This window comes from Rhinolophus ferrumequinum, chromosome 19, assembly GCF_004115265.2.
Source record: "Rhinolophus ferrumequinum isolate MPI-CBG mRhiFer1 chromosome 19, mRhiFer1_v1.p, whole genome shotgun sequence".
Taxonomy (NCBI): domain Eukaryota; kingdom Metazoa; phylum Chordata; class Mammalia; order Chiroptera; family Rhinolophidae; genus Rhinolophus; species Rhinolophus ferrumequinum.
In genome coordinates, this window is record NC_046302.1 from 14,613,894 (window position 1) to 14,640,197 (window position 26,304).

A 26,304-nucleotide genomic window follows, 5' to 3' on the forward strand; every position below is an offset into this window, starting at 1 on the left:
GAATAATGGAAAGGCCTCATAGGTCACTGTGATAAATTTGGTATTCACCTTGAATGACATGGGAAGTACTGGAGGACTTTGAGCAGAGGTGTGGTATGGTCTGGTATTTTGTAAGAGAACTACTCTGACTGCTATCTTCAAGATAAGGGGCCAAATGTAGAAATCATCAGACCAGTCAGAAGGCTGATTCAATAAACCAGGCAAGAGATAATAAAGGCTTGATATAGACTGGTAGTTGTAATGCTGAGGTGAAATGGTCAGATTCTGGATATGTTTTGAATGTAAAGCTGACAGATTTGCTAATGGGTTGGATGTGAGGTGTGTACAAAAGAGGAGTCAAGCTAATGGCCAAAATTTGTGGCTCCATGGGAAGTGTAGTGCATATTTACATACTTTTGACTACCTAGCTTCTCAATCCCTTCCTATGTTGGGAGGATTCTCCATATACAAATATAGGTGCCAGACAGAGCACATCTCCAACTGAAGGTGTGGCTGCAAATGCCAGAAACTCCCTGTTCCAGTCTCCTAGGCTGCAGAGATACACACATGTGACCAATCAGATATTAATCGGGCAGCATTCATAGCATCCACCTAGTGGAGGCAACAAAAGAATCCTAGCCCAGGGTGGAGTGATGTCTACCATGCAAGGGGCAACTGGCAATGGTGTTCTCATGGACCAGTTCATGATTTTAGCTATGCTTTTGGCTATGTAGCTTTCAGGTGGGGTTTGCCAATCTTCTGGCAAATCCAAATATTACACAGTTTCTTAGTCAAATACACTGTTTCTGCTTTTAAAAGAGCCAGAGATAGTTTCTTTTCCTTGGAACTAAAAAACCCGAATGATACATTAAGGATTCATATTGTTATTGTGAATGTTGTCATAAAAATAACTTTTTGCCATTTATTGAGTGATTAAAGCACTTATTTCAATTACTTCTGCTAGATAGATATTATTCCTATATTAGAAATGAGGAACTGAGACAAAAAGGATAAATCACTTGTTACCAGAGGGTGGGGTGGGGGGTAGAAGAGGGTAAACGGGATCAAATATATGATGATGGAAGGAGAACTGACTCTGTGTGGTGAACACACAGTGCGAGATATAGATGATGTAATACAGAATTGTACACCCGAAACCTGTGTAATTTTACTAACCATTGTCACCCCAATAGATTTTAATTATTTTAGAAAAGGATAAATCACTTGCCTATGGTCATATGGCCAATAAGTGACAGAGCTAGGACTAAAATCCAAATTTATTTGGCTCCAAAGCCTGAACACTTACACACTATAGATAAGAGCATTTGGAGTTCATATAGTATTGTGAACTGAGGTATTTAGAACTGCGGTATATAGAGAACTCAGTTCTCTATATATTCATATTCATAAATATATTATGAATATTCGTAAGTATCAAATTCTGTATGTTCATAAGTATCAGATTTCCTTGAAATCCTCTAAAACTATAAAGTTTAGTGCTGACATATTAAGGTATGTCATTGTTTTGAAAACTTATAGTCTGGTAAGAACCATAAATCTAATTCAAAATAAATTCTAATATTTTTTTAGTTTTGTTTGAATCTGAGCAAAATCAGCTGTTTTTGGAGAAGTTTCAGTTTTAATAGACCTTCTTTCAATGAATTAGAAGTTGGAGGCAAAGTGCTATATTTAGCAAATATACCAGGCTCTTCTCCACATGGCATCTATTAACCACCGAACATTACAGTACCATGGCAGACGTTAAGTACCATGGCAGATTTGAAAGTACACACTTTTTGTGCCGTTTTAAATAAATGAGATAAAACATCTATAGTTACCTGAACTACAAAGGTGATGGGTTTGCATATTTGAAACTCACTGCTTGAAAAAACATTACTTACCATTAAGAGGTGTGGCTAAAGAGAAATGAAAGTGACTATCAGAAACGAAACTGTGGTTTGTGAGCCTCTGAGAAACACTCACAGCACTCAAGAGCATATTATAAATACTTGTACAGCATTAAAGAAGCAACATGGTGTTAGGGAGAAGAAAACATGTGCTGCCTTGTCTCAAACCTAACCCCTATCTAGCTATGCAACTAAGGGCAGTTCAACACGTACTGAGCACAAGATTAATGAGACAAAGATGAGTAAAACAGACACAGAAACAAATTTTGATGCCTTATTAGAAGTATTCATTTGTTTATTGATTAATCCATTCAGCATTTGTTGCCAGTCACATGTCTATTGTGTGCCAGGTACTGGGGCTTCAAAGAACAACAAAAAGCACCACCCACTCCTGACCTCCCAAGAAGCAAGTGGCCCAGGGAATAAAGACCAGACTTGCTGTGGCATTGACATTTCACTCTTCCCTCCAATAGACTTCTCTCTCCCCTTTCCTTGGCACTTCCTAGCTCTTTCCTTCTCTACCAACCATCTCTCTTAGTTTAACTAACTGGGCTCAATTTAGACCTTATTCCCCTAGGTAAGACTTTCCTGCTCTAGGTTGCCTCTCGCTATCCCACAGTCCTGGACCAGAATGATCTTCAGAAACCTCAAACTCTGAAAATATGATTGTGTTTCCCACTCCATACATAAAATGAAAATAAAAACAATACAAAACTATATAATGAGTAAAACTGTATATGATTAAACTGCTTTTCCAGATATTCTAAATCTTGGAAAATCTAACGCAATTTAGCATCTTCTCTTCATGGGGAGACATGGTGAAGTACATCAACTTTTGTATATATATTCATGGGGTTCTTCAATTTTCTGAAGTCTGTCATTGTCCGCAGATGATTCTAAAATACTGTTTGTCCCTGAATTAATAAAGAGGTCTGCTCCTTACAGGCCCTGGAGTCACCTTAAAGATTTTGTACTCTTTTAGGACAGCAACAGGAGTTAGGAGCTATTGAAGGTTTTTAACCTGGGATGGGGCACACTCAGATTTGCACTTTAGAAAGTTCTTCCTGACTGTAGCATGAAGAATGAGTCACAAGTGCTTAAACTAGTAACTAGTTGGAGGCTGTTACAGAAACTCAGGCAAGGGATAATGGTTAACTGCTAAAGGGTGCTGTCTTTTTGGGGTGACAAAAATATCTAAAATTAGATAGTGGTGATGGCTGCACAACTCTGTGAATGTACACAAAACCCTTGAATTTTACACGTTAAATGGGTGAATTTTATGGTATGTGTATTATATCTCAATAAAGATGTTTTCAAAAAAGCAACAGATTGAAAAATAAAAACTCTCATACCTGAATGAATGGATGAATGTATGAATAAAAGAGGTCATGGTTGTACCATAGATTGACATGAAAAACTTTTAGGAGATAAGAAAAGGGAGTGAGGAGAGGTAGGAGTCAAAGATGATGCTCAGGTTCTGGGTTTAGGCCACTGGGTAGATGATAATGCTTTTATTGAGATGGAGAGAAAGATACAGGTGATCTTACTGAAAAGGAAGGGGTTCTGTGAGCCACGATAAAAAGAGCTGGATGGGAGCACCAAAAAATGCCCCAAAGAGTATTGCATTTAGGAAAGGATGGACAAATTTTATGTGTCATCAGTGCAAGGGTGTCAGACTTTTTTCTGATGAAGCCAGAAAAACTAGTTCACCCTATTCAAAATACAGGAACTTAAAGGGAAAAAAAAGACAAAATTACTGAAGGTACCGTTTACATTAGTCTGTTTATGGTGGGACAAAAGAAAAAAAAAGCTTTCTCATACAACTTTTATAAAGATCATTTATGTCTTCAGACACATAACAAAAATCAGGGGTAACACTGTTTAGAGAGTCCAGGTTGACAGGAAATTTTCCAGGGCTTATTATTTTGGAAGCAGAACCAGTGGGGATGAGCTTACTATTTTCGGTTTATCTAAGAGGGCAAAGTAGATTTATTTTGTTCCTAGTGACAGTATGTGACATACTTAATCATACTGGAAGAACTAAGAGTCAGTTTTGCTTCTACAGGAGATTAGTAATAGAATAAAGCATGCAGAAGGAAGGAAAAGCAGTAGGAAAGATGAGGTTGACAGTATGTAAACATATAGTGAGGTGGGCATGACAGGCTTGTGAGGCAAGAAGGAGATACTGAAGGAGGAAACAGTCATTGTTACTGGGTTCCTAGCAGCCTTGTATGATTACTCAATTGCATCAGAGGACCTGTGGGACACACAGCTGGCAGGTCAGTAGTTTCCAACCTTTGACTCAGGCTCCAAATAAAACATTAGTAAAGAATCATTGTAATATATGGAGAAAATGGAACTGAACCCACAAGGGGGATCCTACTCAAATGCTTTCAGAAAGACATTACCTGGCTCAAAGAAGATCAGTGTCTTAAGGGCTTAACAGCAACTCAGCCTTCAGCTTGTGGCAAATAATAAACAAGGTATTTCTAGGCTTCTCTATCAAGAGTCAAAGCCTACAAGAAATCACTACTCCCTGCAACCACAGACTAAAGCCTCCACAATTGGCAACAGAGGGAAAATTTACACACAGGCTCTACAGAATAGCTAGACTTTGAAACTCCAGGGTTCCACTTGGGATGTCTGTTGTTGCCACTATCATCTCCCTCTTTAAGACTCTGTCACCTTCATGAACACAGACTCCCACCTTAATTCCTGGCAGCACAGTTGATATCCTGCTGGTGCCTTCAGACGGTAGGATGCATAAGGATAATCTGTGATGGGGTGTTTAAGATCTAGATCCCTAGGTTCTGTGCCCACATATTTTGAATCAGTCGAGTTCAGGGCCAGGAATTTTTATTTTTAACAACTTCCATGTGATTCTAATGGAGGCAGTCCACATACCACATTTTGAGAAACTCTGGGCCAATGGTGACAAAAAGCGTAATGAATATAGAAAAGAACATATAGTCTGATTTACAAAAATACCGCTGAGTCATTTGCAGCTTATAGCCCTGGCCTTCAAATAGACAGAGATAATATTCCCCGGACAATCAACAGTCCCTCGAATATGTCTACCTTATTTCAAAGGTAGTACCCAAACAAAGCCCAGAGAAAAACACAAGTTTCCCCATGGACTGAGTTTCCATTTGCTATCTAGGTCTCACTTCTGTAAAAGAGAACTAAGCTCTTCCCTGAAAACTGAATACAGCTCATTGTCCCTTTACAGAGAAGTTGGCCTGTTTTAAATTTAGACTGCAGCATCCCCACAAAAGATACAGCAAGTAGCTCATTTACTTTCACATAAGCATATGATCACATAATCAAATTATGAAAAACAAGGACAGTTTGCATTTTTCACATTCCTCAGTCTATATTTTTTACTTCTAAATACTCCCATCAATAGTTCAAGCCCAAACCAGTCCCAATTCACAGACCCTCCTCCAGCTTCAGGTGACATCAGTGCTGTAATTGCCCCTCTTGCTATCCTATAGGACTTAGCTGCTAATACTTCTGGAGTATGATCCAGAAAAGAAATACTCTCCAAAGTTTGCAGAGATAGAACTGCCTAAATCACTCTGGGTACATTCATTGCACAAAGAGAACCAAGTATCCCCATTCCCAATTATACACATATCAAATGTGGAATTTTTCAAGAAAGGTAGTTGGAACAAAATATGCACAGATACTCTCAATTTACATGTTTTTCTTCTTCAGTTTTAGGTTAGATATTTCCTGCTTCTACAGCTGTTGGGTGTGCCCCTCCTCCTGTTCCTTTGACTGAAACCTAAAAAAAGGCTTCTCAAAAAAGAAAGAAGTTGAGCAGTCACAAGTTTGCGCGCACACACACACACACACACACACGCACACACACACTGACACACACATACAAACCATATTTTACAAGGTTCCATGAAGATTTCAAATTTTTAGATTCATAGGATCTCAACCATTTTAGAGAATGGTTTTGCTTTACATTGCAAAACTAAATCTGTACAACCCTGCTACTTTTTCAAAACAAAGAGAAGTTTACAAGAGAAAAACTGCTTGCAACTCAAAGCCAAATTCCTCAAGGTGTTCTAGTTCAAAGCCAACCACAACAGGAAGAGGAAGTGCACAGTGTCTTATGTTCAGCACAATGCTGTTGTTCCCTTCCCATGTTCCTCAGTGTTCTCACAGAATAGAATATCTATGCAAGTGCAGAAAACAGCTTCTGGGGATCCGAGATAAGGTTCACCTTAGATATTTTACCAACTACCGAGCATCCTATTACCTCCACACAAGCCATGTGCCCCACCTTCCTCCCCTTTATTTGAATTTTTCCTGGAGTGTTTCTCTAGAGCCACAACTCCACTGAGGCTTTTCCACAGCCTCCTAGTCAACCAGATTACTTTTCCCAACCAAGACCTTCAACTTAACTCTAATTAAGGCAAAAAAAAAAGTGCAAAACAACTCCACTAGCGATCAGATTGTGATAAGCAATGTTTTCCACAGGAAGCAGAGAAACCAACAGAACAGTGTTTCTAACCAAACATAATTAATGCTATACTGCAGTTGCAAAACTGATGAACAAGCCATCCATTCTTAGAACCAACCAGCACAAGCCCAAATCCGGCTCTGTCTTACTGAGGCATCCCATGACCGGTTCTTTCTCACTACAAGTTTATAAACTTTTTTCTATAGCTATGGTCTGGTGGCCTTTACTTTGGTTAGAAGGCTTTAACTGGCTTTTGTTAGATCTGGGTGACATCTTCAACTCTTAGAACTGTTGCAGGAAAGAGGTTTCTTGGCTACATGCAAGAAAGAATTCGAGAGCAAGCCAGATAGCAGAGCGAAAGTAGTTTATTGAGTAAAGATCTGCTCTATAGGCAGAGCAGAGGTTGCCTCTGAGAGAGACAACTTTGACTTCAAGTGCAACAGCAATTTTTATTTGGTAAGGATTTTTTTTTTGGTTATGGAAATGAAGGGAAATAATATTCTACTAGTTCCTGGAAACGGGAGGGCTTTTCAGAAAATTGGGTTCATACCCCTTTTTTGTCTCATGGGGTCCTTTTCAGAAGTGTTATGGAGCTGGTGGGTGTGTTATTTCGTATAGAAATGTATTTTAATGAGGATATAGTGAGGCTGGAGGTTACTTGGAGGTGAATCTCGTCACAATCTTGGTCTTGGGCCAGTCCTGGCTGGTTTGTGCTACATGCTAGTTTACTGGTTTTCAGCCCTCAGTTGATGTTCTGTTATTTCCTGCCCTTGGGTGTCCTGCCATCCTATCTCAGAGTGATTGTCCCATAGAATTGGAGTCTTCTTATTTTTCATTCCCTAGAAGCCACATTTCCTACTTACTTGATGAATCCCTTCAAGTTCCCTTTCTTTGCCCCATGATCGAGGTTTCTTTAAGGAAAGACATCAAGATATACTGTTCTCAGTTCCCAATTATCCAACTACTCACTTTCTCTTCATTTACAGATTGAGAACATCCACACAGGGTGGTTTTGGATTTGCTGCCTTCAGTATCTACTCCTTGCTAACCACCTTCCATCAGAGGTTTCCTGCTTGATGTGTCAGGGCCATGTCAGCTTTTCCCCCTTCTCCATGGCCAACTTTATTTCTGGCCGGATTTCATTGCACATGATTGTTTACCTGGGAATGGACACCTTCAACTAACTAGTTGTTTCACTTCTCCATACCCTCTTCCAGGATATGAGGCATGAGGGTATAGGTATGAGAACAGATCTGGAATTCCTTTTCCAGGGTCCAAATACGTAACGTGGATCTTGATCCTCCTGGTGCCTAGAAAACCAACTCTCTCAGACATAATCTCACATTCCCTACTCCAAAGCTGTCAGATACCTAGGGAATTGGTTTTATAACTATTCCATTTTTCTCCCAAACATATTGGTAAAGTTTTGCATTCTCCATCCTTGTGAGTAAATTACTGAAGGGTCTCCTCCTAAGGGCCTGGGCAACTAACTTATCCTCTAATTTATAGAGAAGAGATATTCTTTCTATATCTGAGGCCAAAAGATACGCAGGGACTAATTTTTCCATGCAAGACACCACTCTGGTTTGTATCCTCTTTCAGACATAATACTCAAACACTTCCCTAAGGTCAACTCATTTCTGCTAGTAAACAGACTAGCTTCTTCAACAAGTCATTTTTCTTCTTTCTGAGGAGTTGAAAAACCTGCCAGTGAGAGCTACTCATTGCCCCACCCTCCACCACAATGGAGCTGTCACCTCCCTTCATGGGGAAAATAACTCAGGGGCATTCCCTGTTGTAACTTGACCCTGGATGGTAGGATCTCCTGCTCCAAAAATGATATCTTCCTCCCTGTCAGGGTTGGAAGGTCTGCGTGGGATAAACCACTCATAGATTGGAGATGGAGCTTGTCCCTCACTTACTTAGCTGCCTGATATTAGTCATTTTATCACCCCAAATGTAACTGTACCCTCCCTGCCCCAATACGCCACACCCTTACTGAGTAGAACACACCCTTGGCAAACTCACTGACTAATGTTTCATGCAGTTTATGGTTCCTTTTTCTCTAGTCTTGTTTCATTTTGCACAATTATTCAGCTCCAGAGGGAATTACCTAACTTCCTGGATACCTTCCTAATTGCTTCACAAACTTCCATGTCCTCACAATACTTTTATTGATTTCAAGTTGTTTTCCTGGGAGATCTCTTTTCCTCCTATGGTTTGACACCTAATGGTTTGACACCTAAGTGATAACAGAGAAAAATCTAATGAACACCCATGAAAGTCAGCATGGTATAATAGTTAAGAGTTGAAGTTCTGAAGTCAGACTGCCTGAATTCAGTTTTGCCATTTCCTAAAGAACTTTACCATTTACTTTTGAGAACTTGGTAAAATAACTTAACCTTTCTGTTTCTCAGTCTATGAGCGATCAAGTAAATAAAAAATAAGTAAATTATGGAAACGTTAGTAATATAATCGATAAGGTAGATCTGATTAATAATGTCAAATTTTATGTACTGAAAAGAGAATACACTTTCCTTTCAGTTGCTCATGAACATTCACAGAAACTATTAAGCCACAAAAGAAAACCTCAGAAATGTCCAAACAGTGAAGAGTAAAGATAGCATTCTTCGATCACAATGTAATATAATAGAAATTAATAAAAATTAAGGAGACAAAATTCTGTCTATGTGGAAATTTAAAACTATTTGAAAAAATATTTAGAACAAAGAAAAACCACCAACTGAAATCAAAGACAATGACAACACAATGTATTAAAACTGGAGTCACTTGCAAGTGTTGCATGTGCTCCTGTGGCTCCACCTCCATGCTTCTCTGCTCCCAGTCTCCTTGTATCATAATGCAAGAAGAAATCACTGCATTCATCACTGACAAAGGCTTTGGCATGTGTAAACCTGGCTTTGTTGGATATGGTGACAGTGAGCTATGTTTCAGTCCATTGTCGGTTGCCAAGGTGTCATAGTGGGCGTTGGGCTGACAGTCCAGAGCAAGTGTGACATCCTGATCCTCATGGAGCATGGCATAGTCATCACCTGGGATGAAATGTGGAAGATATGACACCACACCTTCTACAATGAGCTGAATGTGGCCGACAAGGAGCACCCAGTGCTGCTGACTGAGGCTCCGCTGAACCCCAAGGCCAACAGAGAGAACATGACTCAGATCATGTTCAAGGTCTTCAACACCCAGGCCATATACATGGCTATCCAGACTTTGCTATCTCTGTATGCCTCTTGCTGCACCACTGGTCTTGCCATGGACCCTAAAGATGGGGTAATCCACATGACGCCATCCACAAGGACTATCCCTGCCCCATGCCGCCTGTGTCTGTACCTGGCAGGCTGGCCAGGAGTTGATGAACTACCTCATGAAGATACTCATGGAGTATAGCTACTGCTTCATCACCACTACCAAGTGCGAAATCATGCGTGACATCAAGGAGAAGCTCTGCTACATTGCCTTGGACTTGGAGCCGAAGATGGCTATCACCAAGTCCCAGTGGTTATGGTGTCCAGTGGTGCTTATCTAGTCCTTGTTCCTGGGTAGGGAGTCCTGTGACATCCAGGAGACCACTTTTAACTCCATCATGAAGTGTGATGTTGACATCCAGAAGGACCTGTATGCCAACACAGCACTGTCTCGTGGGAACAGCAGGTACTCTGGCATCTTTGCTAGAATGCAGAAGGAGATCATGGTCCTGGCCCTCAGTACAATGAAGATCAAGATCATTTCTCTTCCTAAATGCAAGTGTGGATCGGGAGCTTTATCCTGGCCTCACTGTCCACCTTCCAGCAGATGTGGATCAACAAGCAGGAATATGATAATTCAGACCTCTCATTGTCCATTGCAAATGCTTCTAAATGAGTTAATTCAGAAGTATACATTTGCCCCACCTCATGCTAACCTCACAAAACTCGAATAAACCTTTAAAAAGAAAATTATCCTTGAAGCTTGTATCTGACACAATCTGGATTGTAGAACTTGTTGCTGATTTTGATGCTGTATACAAGCTAACTGTTTTGTTGGTATATGTTTAATACCTTGCATATATATTTAATTTAAACCCTTAGTACTTGCAGCTGCCTCACTTCCTGACTGAGGTCAGAAAACACATGGAAGAGAAATCCATTGGCTGGGTGAGGATCTGTGAGACCATCAAATTCTTGATCTGTGCAGGGTATTAATGTGCAAGAGCTGACAGGATTTCTCTAGAGGCTGGCAGTAGTTCTTGAACCAGCTGTCATTTCTGTCTTGCCAGACTAACAGTATTGGGAAAATCCAAAACTTTGGAGTGAGTTTCCTTTCTTACTTATGTTTTCCTGCCAGAACTGTGGATTATTACTAATCTTGAACTGGAAAATGGTTTACATTTACACTTGTAAATTTATTCACCCTTTTAATTTCTGTAAAGTTATTGTAAACAATTCTCAATTCTTTAAGTGATAACAAATTTTGGTTTACTATTGTCAGGACATTAGGTGCCAGTAATATGTCATTGTGTCGGAAAATAAAGTGCTTAAATAAACAGGAAAAAAAATCTTGTGGAATACTACTAAGGTAGAAACCAGAGGAAAATTCATAGTCTTAAATACTTACATTTTAAAAAAAAAGAGATAAATTCATGAAGAATCTAATTCAAAAAGTTAGGGGGGAAAACAATAAAATAAATGGAAAGAAAGTAGGAAAATTAAGTAAAGACAAAGCAAAAATTTATGTTCGAAAACAGAAAGAAATATTAAATTAAAAAACTAGTTCAATAGAAGAAACCATTAGCTATTTAATTCTAGAAAGAAAAGGAGACAGCAAATATGCAAAATATAACACAGGGGAAACAACTATGAAAACAAAAAATAAAAAGAATAGAGGAGATTTCCAATCAAGATGGCAGAGTAGGTAAACGCTGTGCTCATCTCCTCTCAGGACCATATCAATTACAACTAAACTACAGAAAAACCATCATTGAGAATCACCTGAAGTTGAACTGAATTGAAGCCCTACAACTATGGACATACAGAAGAAGCCACCTAGAGATTCGTGGGAGGGATATCTCAGCTGCAGAGGTACCTCCTGGAGGAGTGAGGGGTCCTAGCCCCACAACCAGTCTCCCCAGCCCAGGGTTCCAGTCCCAGGAAGAGAAGTCCCCATAACTTCTGGTTGTGAGAATCAGCAGAGATTGTGGCTGAGTGAGCCAAAGGGCAGCTGCAGTCCTAGGTGCTCACTTCTCTTATAGAGACCGTGCATGGACTTACTCCCTGATGGACATGCTCACTCTGAGCTCCAGCAGTGGAGCAGCAGCTTGAAAGATGCCAGGACTTATGGGGAGGAACTGAATTGTCTAGCTTCAGGGTGAGGGCTGGAGGGGCAGCTTTCTCCCAGATAGAGGAGCTGGCAGAAGCCATTGTTTCTTTGTTGAGACGTCCCCGTCCCTGCGTGCAGACGCAGGCAGCCATCATATCTGGGCTCCATCAAACTGGTTATCATCTTTTGTCTGCCCCACTCTAGTGATTCCTTGAGACTCAACCCCGCTCAACCTTCAGGCACATGCAAGCTGCTTCCCATATAACTTGTCTTAGCTCATGCTTCAGACTTTCACAAAATCTCTCAAAGTTTCACAAAACCCAAACAAGCAGCACCTGGTTTTGGCATGTACCATACCTTTGGCTGAGCAGCCCCAAGCTCAGAACTAATGCCAACCAGCGTTGGTTTGCAGATTGGCCTCTCAAGGTACCTCCAAGCCCAGCACAGGTGACAGCCATCTGTGGGTTGCTTTGTGGCTCATATCAGGTGGCTCTGGGCAGGGCACATGCTATAGCTAAACTCAGCATGCAGTGGGTCCTCTCCCAGTAGGCCCCAGGGCTGGCACACCTGGTGGCCAACTTCAGACCCAGCTGGAACATCACCTGACTGCTTCCAAGGACAAGACACCCAAAGGGCTGACTAGGCAGACACCAAAGCCCTGCTAAAGTGAACTCTGCTCTGTAGGATCAATCCTTGCACCACAACTCCTCCACTGTATTCACAGCCAGTCCTCAAAAACAATCAGCCTGAGGGTTAATCCCTCCTATTGAGGTGCAAACAGCAATCGTGGCTCAACTACAACAGGAGGGCACATACAACCCACACAAGGGACATACCTTGAGCACCTTGCTTTGATGAGCAGGGAGACTGCAACACTGGGTCCCCCAGGATACTTATTACATAAGGCCACTCTACTAAGACAGGGAGGCATAGCAGCCATACTTAATACATAGAAAAACACATAAGGAGGCAGCCAAAATGGGGAGCCAAAGAAACATGTCCCAAATAAAAGAACAGAATAAAGCTACAGAAAAAGAACTAAGCAAAATGGAAACAAGCAATCAACCAGACACAGAGTTCCAAACCCTAGTTAGAATGATGCTTAATGATCTCAGGGATAACTTCAGTAAAGAAATAGGAAATAAAAAAATGGAGATAGAAAACATAAGAAAGAATCAGTCAGAAATAAAGAATACAATAACTGAAATGAAGAATACATTAGAGAGAATCAACGATAGATTAGATGAAGTAGAGGATTGAATCAGTGATTTAGAAGATAAGATAGCAGAAAACACCTAATCAGAACAACAAAAAGAAAAAAGAATCCAAAAAAATGAGGATAGTTTAAGGAGCCTCTGAGACAGCATGAAACGTACCAACATTTGCATCACAGGGGTACCAGAAGGAGAAGAGAGAAAGAGCAAGGAATTGAAAACCTATTTGAAGAAATAATTATGAAAAGCTTCCCTAACCTGGTGAAGGAAATAGATCTACAAGCCTGGGTAGAGCAGACAGACCCAAACCAGATGAACCCAAAAAGACCCACACTAAGACACATCATAATTAAAATGCCAAATGTTAAAACAAAGAGAGAATCTTAAAAGCAGCAAAAGAAGAGCAATTAGTTACCCACAAAGGAGCTCCTATAAGACTATCAGCTGATTTCTCAACAGAAATTTTGTAGGCCAGAAGGGATTGGCAGGAAATATTCAATGTGGTGTAAAAAAAGGACCTACAACCAGGATTACTCAGCAAAGCTATCATTTAGAATTGAAGGACAGATAAAGAGCTTCCCAAACAAGAAAAAGCTAAAGGAGTTGATCACCACCAAACCAGAATTACAAAGAATCATAGAGGGACCACTTTAAGATGAAAAAACAAAAAAGAAAGAACAAAGATGTGAATAATAAAATGACAATAACTGCATATGCATCAATAATTACTTTAAATATAAATGATTAAATTCTCCAATCAAAAGATAGAGTGGCTGAATGGATAAGAAAACATGACCATTACATATGTTGCCTACCAGAGACTCACTTCAGATTGAAAGATACACACAGACTGAAAGTAAAGGGATGGGAAAAAGATATTTTATGAAAATGGAAACAACAACAACAAAAAATCTGAGGTAGCAATACTTATACCAGATAAAATAGACTTTAAAACAAAGGCTATAACAAAAGACAAAGAAGGACCCAATAATCCCACTTCTGGGTATTTATCCAAAGAAACCCAAAACGCTACTTTGAGGGGAGGTGTATATTCATATGTTCATTACAGCATTGTTTATAATGGCCAAGATGTGAAGGCAGTCTGGGTGTTCATCTATGGGTAAAGAGTAGTTGATATATATATATATATATATATATATATATATACACACACACACACACACACACACACACACACACACACACACTAGAATATTGTTCGGCCTGGGAAGAAAATGGGTTTTTGCCATCAGTGGTGGCATGAATGGACCTGGAGGTTATTGTGCTGAGTGGAATATGTCAGAATATGTCAGACAGAGAAACACAGATGCAATGTGATTTTGCTTATATGTCTAATTCAAAGAACAAAATCAACAAACAAACAGAACAGAAACAAACTCATAGATACAGAGAACATTTTAGTGGTTACCAGATGTGAGGTGGTTGGGGATGTGGGTGAAAAAAGGGGAAGGGATTAAGAAATAAAAATTGGTTGTTACAAAGTATGGGTATGTAGGGTATAGCATAAGGAATATAGTCAATAACATTGTAATAATTATGTATGGTGTGAGATGGGTACTAGATTTGTTAGAATAATAGATGGAAGGGGGTTGGGGATCAGGGTGAAAAAGGTGAAGGGATTAAGAAGAACAAATTGGCAGTTACAAAATAATTATGGGGATGTAATATAGTCAATAATATGGTAATAACTATGCATAGTGCCAGATAGGTACAAGAGTAGTCAGGGGGATCACTTCTTAAATTATATAAATGTCTAACCACTATGCTATATACCTGAAATTAAGATAAAATACTGAATGTCAAAACAAATTTTAAGAAAAGAATTGCAATAAACTACTTTGTTCCATTCTGTGCAATTAATTTTAAAGCTAGATTAAATAGAAAAGTGTCTAAGATAATATAATTTATGAAAACTATAGAAGAGATTAAAAAAAAAGACTTAAACTGTTTTCTGTAGAATAAATAGGTAAAGTTCTTAAAGTGCTATACCCACAGAAGACAGCACACCCAGAGAAGGATTTCTACAAAAATTTACAAGCACGCAATTCTAATACTAATACTAATACTAATATTATTTCCAGAGAAATTTTAAAAGGAAGAAATAGCTAACTTTTTTCTCTGAAGTGATATAACATTGATAGCAGAACCTTACAAAAATTTAAAAATATATATCAGGACCACCAAACTTATTTATAAATATAAATGCAAAAATATGATCTTAAATAAAATGTTAACACAGAATCCAGCAGCATATAAAAAAACAGAAAAAAAGAACAAAAAAGAAAGAAATACATCATGACTGAATGGGACTTATTCTAGGAATGCAAGGATGTTTATATGTTAGGGAAATAATCATATGAAAATGTTAGGATAAAAATAATAGATTCAATTTCATTGATGCTTAAAAGTCATTTGAAAAATTCAACAGCCATTAAGAAAAAGAAAGCTTAATAAAATAAGAAAAAAATTGGTACTTTTCTAACATGATATATCTAACTCAGCACAAAAGCTTGTATTATGATTAATGGGGAAATACTTCAAGCATCTCCACTAAAATTAGAAACAAGACAAAGATAGTTACTCACACAGATATTTAATATTATATTTGATTTACTGGCAATACAATTAGACAAAAAAAGGAACTTGGAGGTATAGTAATTGGGAAGACATAAGGTATAAGTAAAACTCTTACTATTAGCAGGCATTATGACTATAGAACTGGAAAACCCAAGCAACTCAACAATAACAACAAAACTACTGAATAATGAAAGACTCATAAAATAGTAACAAGTTATATAAATGCACAGAAATCAATACCTTTCATATACACAGAGAGAAAAGCATAGTGACCAGAGAGAAAGCATACTGGAAGGAAAGACCTATTTACAATAGTAAGAACAACAACAAAAATACCTAGGAAAAACTTAACAGACTTTAATGAAGAAAACTTTAAAAACACAACAGAAGACTTTAACAAATAGAAAAACATACCATGCTTTTTCATCAGGGAGAGTCAACATCATAAAGAATCTTCCTAATTTAATTTATAAATTGTGCTAATCCTAGTCCTTCTAGAAGCAGAAGCCAAGATGAGATTAAATGTGCAAGAATTTTATTAAGGGAAAAGGGTATGTGAAAGAAAATAGGGAGGGAGTCAAGGAAGGTTAGAGCTGTCAGACCCCAAAGCAATATAGGAGGAGGGAGAGAAGGTTGGGGCGGGTAGTTTGAGCTCAGGGGTTCTTGAGCTGAAACCAATATGCTCCCTATGCAGTTCTGTGAGGCACATCCTTACAGCTGCCACAGATTACCCGTTGTGCAACACATATCTACTTCACAGGTTCAGGAAGCAACCCTTGCGCGGTTCGCGTGGACATTTCTTCTTAAGGGAATGCAAAAATGAGGTCAGTGGGAAACAGCCGTCTCTGATGCTATGGTTGATTTCAGGGTCATAGTTCGTACTCATCCTCTCCCTTCTCCAATGTCCATTTGAAATTCCCCTCACCCTCAATGATACACAGGGTTTACCTGGTCCTGTGACTCAAATTGTCATACCTAAAGGGCCTGAACATGTGATAGTCATTTCCATTTCAGTTTGGGGCTGCTGCACCCAAAAACAGAACCACCTGTTCACGGTTACAATGGGGACCAGGGCATACCAAAAGATGCCAAGTGGATCACATGATTCTGCTACCACTTTATAGAAACATTTCCAGCTCATCCTGCTGATTCAGGTCATTTGTCCTTCCCATGATGGTGGCTCCTTTACTCTTCTGCTACTACTTAAGCACAAGTTGTCCAAAGTGTCCTGGTGGCAGCTGTAACCAATAGGTACCATTTCTTTATACCTTGGCAAGAACGTGTCTGCTGTGGGAACAGGACCTCTAACCCTGCAGAGTTGGGGGGATGGGAAGCACAAAACCCTCAGGGGATGACTGGGAGTGATGATATGTGAAGCAACACTTGCTTCAACCCCTAGATTCTCACATGTCATCACTCCCAGTCACCCCCTTCATATTGTGGACACAACTCCATACAGAGCTCTCTGATATAACAAAAACGTTATGTCTTGAAGGAGGGGCCCTTTCCCTTCAAAGTATTTCCTGTAAGTTGGCATTTCAGTTGCACATTTAGAAGGCTGTCCTAGCTTTCTAGAAGTCTCTTGGATAGTCTAGTACATGATATGACCAGTGGATCTCATGGTCATGAGTTCACTCTAATATTTTTCACTGATCAGATGAAATTCCATGCCTGTGAATCAAGCATTCCATAAGCCCCAGATAGTGGTGCTGGTTGAGGCTCTACAGGTAGGAAAGACACTCTTACCCAGAATAGGTGTCTATCCTTGTGAGGATGAAGTGCTGGCGTTTCCAGGAAGGGCAGGGCCTCGTATGGTCAATTTGCCACCCGGTGGTTGGTTATTGTCCTCCAAGGATAGTGCTGTATCAGGGGCTCAGTGTTGGTCTCCGTTGTTGACAAGATGGACATTCACAGGGAACAGTAACTAGATCAATCTTGGGAAATGGGAGTCCCTGCTATTGGGCCTACACAGAGCTTCCATTTCTGATAACATGGCTGTTCCCTTCAGGTGCCCATCACGCCAATTCTAACTTCAACTGGCCAAGTGATCTTGACAGTGTCTCTTCTGTACTAGATGTTTTCTAGTGGGTGTTAACATGTGATACAAAAATCTTCACACTTAGTGCCTACTCACATATGTCCATGCAGTAGCTCCACCCCAGATAACTTTGTCTCCTGTCTTCTAGTTCTTTGCCTTGATCAGACAACCAAGCCATTGCTGCTGTGTTTGAATCTGTATATGTTCTCATCTCAGTCCACTTCTGCACAAAGTGGGCGATCAGGTGTACTGCTCACAGTTTTGCCCATTAGAAAGATCCTTTAGCTCAATCTTCCAGGTCTACCTTTGAATGTGACTGTGATGGACCTAAGGAGTATTATTTTCCTTTTGGATCCTACATACAAGCTGACTCATCTATAAACCAAGCTTGGGATTTTTCCTCCTTTTTGTTAAATCAGTTATCGGGTTGATAATTGTTAGTAAAGTAACAGATTTCAGATGTGCAATTCTGTAATACATCATCTATCTATCACATTGTGTGTTCACGACCCAGAGACAGTTCCCTTTCCATCACCATGTATTGGATTCCCTTTACTCGCAGCTATCCGCTTACCCTCTGGTAATCACTAAACCATTGTCTGTCTATGAGTTTTTGTTTCTTTATTTATCGGTCTTGTTCTTTTGTTGTTTTCAGTTTTATATACCACATCAGTTAAATCATATGGTTCTTGACTTTTTCTGTCTGAATTATTTCGCTTTGCATAATAATCTCAAGATCCATCCATGCTGTCACAAATGGTATTATTTCATTTTTTCTTAGGGCAGAATACTATTCCATTGTGTGTTTATACCACAACTTCTTTATCCAATCATCTATCAAAGGACACTTTGGTTGTTTCCAAGTCTTGGAAACCGTAAATAAAGCTACAATGAACATTGGAGCACATATATCTTTATGAATAAATGTTTTCAGATTTTTTTGGTAGATACCCAGGAGAGGGACTGCTGGGTCATATGGTAATTCTTTCTTAGTTTTTTGAGGAACCTCCACACTGCCTTCCATAGCGGCTGCACCACCCACATTCCCACCAACAGGATTCCTTTTTCTCCTCAGCCTCTCTAACACTTATTATCTGTCTTGTTGATGATAGCCATTCTAACTGGTGTGAGGTGATATCTCATTGTGGTTTTTATTTGCATTCTCTGATGATTAGTAATGTTGAGCATTTTTTCATATGTCTATTGGCTATTTGTATGTCTTTGGAGAACTGTGTATTCAGGTCTCTGCCCGTTTTTTAATTGGATTGTTCATTTTTTTGTTGTTTTTGAGTTGTATGAGTTCTTATATATTTTGGATATTAGCCCCTTATCAGAGGCATTCTTTGCAAAAATCTTCTCCCATTCAGTTGGTTGTCTCTTTATTTTGTCGATGGTTTCTTTTGCTGTGCAGACGCTTTTTAGTTTGATACAGTCCCATGCATTTATTTTCGCTTTTACTTCCCTTGCCTTTGGAGTCAAATTCACAAAATGCTGTTTGAACCCAAGGTCCATAAGTTTAGTACCTATGTTTTCTTCTATGCATTTTATTGTTTCAGGTCTTGTGCTTAAGTCTTTGATCCATTTTGAATTGATTTTGGTACATGGTGACAGATAGCAGTCCAGTTTCATTCTTTTGCACGTGGCTTTCCAATACTCCCAGCACCATTTATTGAAGAGGTTGTCTTTTCTCCATTCCATGTTTTTGGCTTCTTTGTTTGAAAATTATCTGTCCATATTTATATGGTTTTATTTCTGGGCTCTCAATTCTATTCCATTGGTCTGTGTGTCTGTTTTGCTACCAATACCATACTGTTTTGATTATTGTTGCCCTGTAGTACAAGCTGAAGTCAGGGAGTGTGAGACCTCTAGCATTGTTCTTTTTTCTTAGGCTTGCTTTGGCTATTTGGGGTCTTTTGTGGTTCCACAAAAATCTGATGAGATTCTGTTCTATTTCTTTAAAAAATGCCATTGGGATTTTGATGTGGATTGCATTAAATCTGTTTATTGCTTTGGGTAATATGGCCATTTTAACTATGCTGATTCTTTCAATCCATGAGCATGTTAACTATGTTGATTCTTCCAATCCAGGAATGTCTTTCCATTTCTTTGTGTCTACTTCAATTTCTTTTAAAAATGTCTCACAGTTTTTAGTATATAGATCTTTCATATCCTTAGTTAAATTTATTACTAGGTATTTTATTCTTTTTGTTGCAATTGCAAAAGGAATTGTTTTTTGTTTTTTTTCCTCTGAGATTTCATTGTTAGTATATAGGAATGCAATGGACTTTTGTACATTGATTTTGTAGCCAGCAACTTTACTGTATTTGTTTATTGTTTCTAATAACTTTTTGGTGGAGTCTTGAGAGTTTTCTATATATAGCATCATGTCATCTGCAAAAAGTGAAAATTTAACTTCTTCATTCCCTATTTGGATGCCTTGTATTTCTTTCTCTTGACTGATTGCTCTGGCGAGGACTTCCAATACTATGTTGAAATGCAGAGGTGAAAGAGGACAGCCCTGTCGTGTTCCTGAACACAGAGCAAAATGCTTCAGTTTTTCACCGTTAATTATGATAGTAGCTGAGGATTTGTCATATATGGCCTTTATTATGGGTAAGGTATTCTATACCCATTTTATTAAGTATTTTAATAAAAATGGATGTTGTATTCTTGTCAAATGCTTTTTCTGCATCTATTGATATAATCATATGATTTTTGGTTTTTATTTTTTTTATGTAGTGTATCATATTGATCGATTTGCATGTGTTGAACTATTTTTTTGTCCCTAGGATGAACCCCACTTGGTCTTAATGTATAATCTTTTTAATGCTTTGTTGCATTCAACATGCTAGAATTTTGTTTAGGAATTTGCATTGGTATTCATCTGAAATATTGGTCTGTAATTTTCTTTTTTTGTGTTATCTTTAGCAGGTTTTGGTATCAGAGTAATGTTGGCCTCATAAAATGAGTTAAGGAGTATTGTCACTAAAATTGAAATTCTTCAATTTTTTGGAAGAGTTTGAGTAGGACAGGTGTTAGATCTTCTATGAATGTTTGGTAAAATTCACTATTGAAGCCATCTGGTCCCAGACTTTTGCTTTTGGGAAGGTTTTGGATGACTGATTCAATTTCCTTACTGTTGATCGGTCTATTTAGATTTTCCAATTCTTTGTAATTCAGCCTAGGAAGGCTATATGTTTCTAAGAACAAGCCCATTTCTTCTAGGTTATTGAATTTGGTGGCATATAATCCTTCATAGGATTGATGATCCTTTGTATTTCTAGGATGTATTTCTTGGATCCTAGGATGATCCTTTGTATTTCTGTGGCATCCGTGGTAACTTCCCCTCTTTCATTTCTGATTTTGTTCGTGTCTTTTCTTTTTTTATCTTAGTGAGTCTAGCCAAGGGTTTGTCAATTTTATTAATCTTGTAAAAAAAGCAGCTCTTTGTCCCATTAATATTTTTCATTGTTTTTTTTTGTTCTCTATTTCATTTAGTTCTGCTCTTATTTTTATTATTTCCTACCTTCTGCTGACTTTGGGTTTCATTTCTTTTTCTGCTTCTTTAAGGTGTAACGTGAGGTTATTTATCTGGGATTTTTCTTCTTTCTTGAGATAGGCCTGTAATGATATAAAGTTCCCTCTTAAAACTGCTTTAGCTGCATCAACCAAACTTTGGTAGGATGTATTTTCATTGTCATTTGTTTCTGTGTATCTTTTGATCTCTCCTCTTATTTCTTCTTTGACCCAGTAGTTCTTTTAAAGTATGTTGTTTAATCTCCACATATTTGTGGTTTTTCCTGCTTTCTTTTTGCAATTGATATCCAATTTCAAAGCCTTGTGATCAGAGAATATGTTTGGGATGACTTCACTATCCTTAAATTTGCTGAGGCTAGTTTTATGTCCCAATATATGGTCCATCCTTGAGACTATTGCATGTACACTAGAAAAAAATGTACAGTCTGATGTTCTAGCATGAAGTGCTCTATAAATGTCAGTTATGTCCATTTCATCTAATGTGTCATTTAGAGCTGCTATTTCATTATTTATTTTCTGTTCAGATGATCTATTCATAGCTGTCAATGATGTATTTAGGTCCCTTACTATAATTGTGTTTTGGTCAATTTCTCCCTTTAGTTCTGTTAGCAGTTGCTTGGTATATTTTGGTGCTCCCTGATTGAGGGCATAAATATTGATGACTGTTATGTCTTCTTGCTGTATAGTCCCATTTATCATTACGAAATGTCAATCTTTGTCTCTTGCTACCTTTTTTTATCCTAAAGTCTGTTTCATCTGATATCATTATGGCTACACCTCATTTTCCCTGAATACCATTTGCTTGGAGTGTCAGTTTCCACCTTTTCATTTTGAGTGTATGTTTGTTTTTGTAGCTGAGATATGTCTCTTGGAGGCAGCATGTGGTTGGGTTTAGTTTTTTCTTCCAATCTGCTGCTCTGTGTCTTTTTATTGGTGAATTCAGTGCATTTACATTATGAGCATTCCCTATCATTGTATCTCTGGTTTTCTGATAAGATGGTGTCTCCATTGTTTCTTTGTCTTTTTATTGCCATCTATTATTTCAGTCTGGAGGTATTCTATTTTTCCCTCTATGTCTTCTTTTTTTATGTTATGTATTTTAGTTCTGGATTTGTTTTTTGAGTGGTTACCATTAACTTTATGTAAAAGAAAATTTCATATTTAGAGTATTCCATTTTCTTCAGTATGCTTACTTTCTCCATTGCCTTGTGCCTGTTCAGATCTTTAGTCTCCTTCCTTTTATGTTTTTGTTGTCACAAATTATTCCTATTTATGGTGTGAATTGCTTTCTGCACTGCAGTATCAAGTTGTGTTTTTCCTCTTTTTTTCAGCATTTTCTTCTTCTTCTTCTCCTTCTTCTTCTTCTTCTCCTTCTCCTTCTCCTTCTCCTTCTCCTTCTCCTTCTCCTTCTCCTTCTCCTTCTCCTTCTCCTTCTTTCTTCTTTCTTCTTTCTTCTTTCCCCTGTATGTTATGTTTAAGTGTATAGTGTCCTATTTGGTATAGGGGTTGTCATTTCCTGCCCCTGTCTGTCTGTTCATAATACTGCTCTTGGTTTTGTATTCTCTTTCTTATTTGTCTCAGGTCGAATAGCCTCCTTCAGTATTTCTTGTAGTGCTGGTCATATGTTAGAAATTTTCCTCAGTTTTTTTATGTCTGGAAAGGTCTTTATTCCTCCTTCATGTCTAAAGGATATCTTTGCTGGATATATTATTCTTGGCTCATAATTTCTCTCTTTCGATAGTTTGAATATTTGATTCCACTCCTTCCTGGCTTGTAGAGTTCCTGCTGGAAAATCTGATGATAATCCAATGGGCTTTCCTTTGTAAGTTACCATCTTCTTCTCTAGCTGTCTTGGGGATTCTTTCTTTGTTGTTAATTTTTGACAGCTTCAATACCATATGCCTTGGAGAAGGCCTGTTGTGTTTGAGGTATTAGGTGTTCTATTTGCTTCTCTGATTCGAGGATCCATTTCTTTCCACAAGTTTGGGAATTTCTCATTGAGTATTTGTTTGAATGTACTCTCTGTTCCCTTCTCCCTTTCTTCTCCTTCTGGTATGCCCATTATTTTCATATTGCTCTTTGTGATGGAGTCAGAAAGTTCTTGTAGAGTTCTTTCATTTATTTTAACTCTCAAGTCTCTCTCTTCTTCCATCTGTGTCATTTCCAGATTTCTATCTTCGATGTCACTGATTCTTTCCTCCATCTGGTCAACTTTATTACCTAAGCTGGCTATTACATTCTTCATTTCTTTTATTGAGTTCTTAATCTCCAGAAATTCTATTTGGTTCTTTTTTAAAATTTCAATCTCTTTGGTAAAAATGTTCATTTTCTTCTTTGATTGTGTTTCTCAGTTCATTAAACCGCCTGTCTGTGTTTTCTTGCATCTCGTTGAGATTTTTTAGAACTGCAATCTTGAATTCTCGGTCATTTATGTCCCACATTTCCTTCTGTTTAAGTTCATTTTCTGGAAACTTTTCATGTGCTTGCATAGCTTGTTACCTGTTTATTCATCGCAATTAATGAATTATTATTTTTCTTCTTGGGCATCTATAGGAGTGGGTTTTGCAACAGGTTGATAGGAAGAGGTCTTTCTTTTGTTTTCCAGTAGGTGTTGGTAGAACATTTTATTTTTCTCTGACTGTAGTGTTTTATTCTTTCTCATCGTGTAGCGTTATATTTTCTCTGCACTATCCACCTTCTTACACAATGGGGTGACCCCTGGAAGGCGGGCTTCTCCTCTGTGAACAGATTGCCTGGGTCATAGGCCACCACCTCCATGGGAGAATGTGGAGAACTTCTGAAATTCCAAAGCTCTTCCTGCACCAGTTTCAGTCTGTGTGTTTCAGCGTCTGTGTTTACTCCTGCAGGGATCTGCCCAGATAGGTGCGGAGAAGGGCAGCGTGTGTTTGAGAGGTGGCCCAGAGCAATGGGGTCAATCACCAGCACAGCCAGTCCTGCACGCAAGGCTCCCTCCCCTTCCCTGGAACTAGTTGGGCTGTGAGTCCATGACTGTGGGCTGCAGTCCTCAGAACTGCAAATATTCTGTTCTGTTGATCTGACATTGCTTCCTTTCCACTTCTAGAACTGGGACGGTTGCGGTGAGATGAGCTTTGGGAGGGTGGAGAGGGGGTGGCTAGGTTCCGTGCCTATGCCTTCCATCTTCTGCTCAGAAGTGATGGCATAAACCACTGTTTTCAATCTTCTTCCCTCAGTCTTTGCTCCAAGGTCTCTCTGCTGCGAGCGTTGGGTTCAGCTGTGTTACATGCTGATCCCTCAGGCGGGACTGTGGGCCATAAGTGGAGCAGTGGCAGTCTTGAGTTGTTCCCTCTCCGTCAGCTGCGGTAGCTCTGGAATGCAGTGAGCTGGGAGCTCCTGTCTGAGTTCTGCACCTGACGACCCACGTCTCTGCACTTCCTGCTTCCCTCCTTCCCCACTTGCCCAATTTGCCCATCTTTAGATGATTTCAGTTGCATGCCTCTTAGTCTTGCCTGTCTGCTGCACAGGGAGTCCTTTGTGGAATTATAGCTGTTCAATTTGTTGTAAATTACAGGGGAGATTTCAAGAGGCTCACCTCACACTGCCATTTTTATGACATCAGGATTTTTCCTCTTTTTACAGCTGGTTATTGTGGGACCCTTTATGTCCACAGGTGATATGATGGTCTTAACTGCTGACGTGGACAGCTTCTTTGTTCCCTCTGGTCCTGCCTGAATTGATCCTGGATATTCCATTCCCATCTCACTGATGGAATGCTGTTGGACCTCTCTGACTTTATGACTTGGTGGGTCACAATGCGAAGTTCTGTATGCACAGTCCCTTAATGTTCCACGGTCAAGTGTTCTGTTTCTGCAAATGCCCTATAACCTGTCAAGAGATGTTTCTCAAAGGGTATGCACCTCTTTGCATTGATGGCATGAGTTTACTCTAGAACCCCAGAAATCTTCCACTTGATTCTTTCACTGGAACTTACATGAGCTCCATAGTATATCTTTTCCACCACCATAGGGTCTGCAGGATCTTATAACTCAAGGAGCAGGGCTTACTGCACTATGGCCTGGATCTGCTGTTTGCAGTTAATCCTTTCAGGACACTTAATACATGGGCAGGAACAATATTCCTGGGTGTGGAATGCATTGTCTCCATAACTCTTACAAGTCTACCTGTCACTATATTTCTTTCATATGGCAGGGTGTGCAAGATGAAGCAGTTTGGCTTTTGCTTTGAAAGTAATATGCTATCATGCCCCTAACAACTGGACCCCTAAAACTTCACCAGAGTGGTAGGTCCCCAAATCATTTTAGGGGTTATTTGCACCCCTCCGGAGCTTAGGTATATTACCAACACCACTAGCATTCTAGATTGCTCTTAGTCATCCTGTCCAATCAGGCTGTCACTGATATAATGGATCAATATGTTGTCCAGATAGTCCAGATATATTATGATGCAAGGTGGGAGAGTTAACATAGCCTGTGACAATACTGTAAATGACTATTAATACTCTTGTCCATCTCACAGTAATGCAAACTGCTCTGATCTTTTCCAATTGGCATGGTAAAGAGAGTAATCACCTTATCAAGAACTGCATACCACATACCTTCACAAGGCCTTATTAATGTGCTCTAGCAATGATACCACATCTGGAATAGCAGATGGTTAGGGGCTACTCCTGGGTTAAGTCTGTGGTATTCACCATAATTCTCTAGCATCCATGCTGTTTCTAAAAGAGCCAGACTGATGAATTAAATGGAGATAAGATAAGGCTCACCATCTCTGAATCCTTTAGGTCTTTAATGGTGGCAGTAATCTCTGCCATTCTCCCTGGTATGTTATTTTTCATTTACTATCTTGGCCAAGAGGGCAGTTTCAGCAGTTTTCATATGGCTTTCTTCACTATCATAGCTCTTATTCTACATACCAGAGACCCAATGTGGAATATATTCCAAATCCAAAGTATAACAATTTCAACCACATACTTGGGGGTTGAGGGTCCACAGACCTAGTGAGTATGCTATGAGCCAGATCTTAGCCAGAACTCCATCAGTTACTTAGTCCTCATAGGCCCCACTCAAATAAAGGGGTTGTGGTGGTGCTTTTGGTCAATGTCAACTCAGACCCTGTGTTAAATAGTCCTAAAATTGCCTAATTAGTCCCCTTCTCACAATGTACAATCACTCACGTATGCAGCTGCAGGTATTTTGGGGGAAGAACTGGGAGAATCATCACAGTGTACACTGA

The 26,304-nt window shown here is 39.1% G+C and overlaps 1 pseudogene; it reads left to right on the top strand.

Annotated features, from left to right (window-relative positions):
* Positions 1 to 9,223: 9,223 nt before the first annotated feature.
* Positions 9,224 to 10,244, top strand: LOC117011971 (actin, cytoplasmic 2-like; annotated as a pseudogene).
* Positions 10,245 to 26,304: the final 16,060 nt, after the last annotated feature.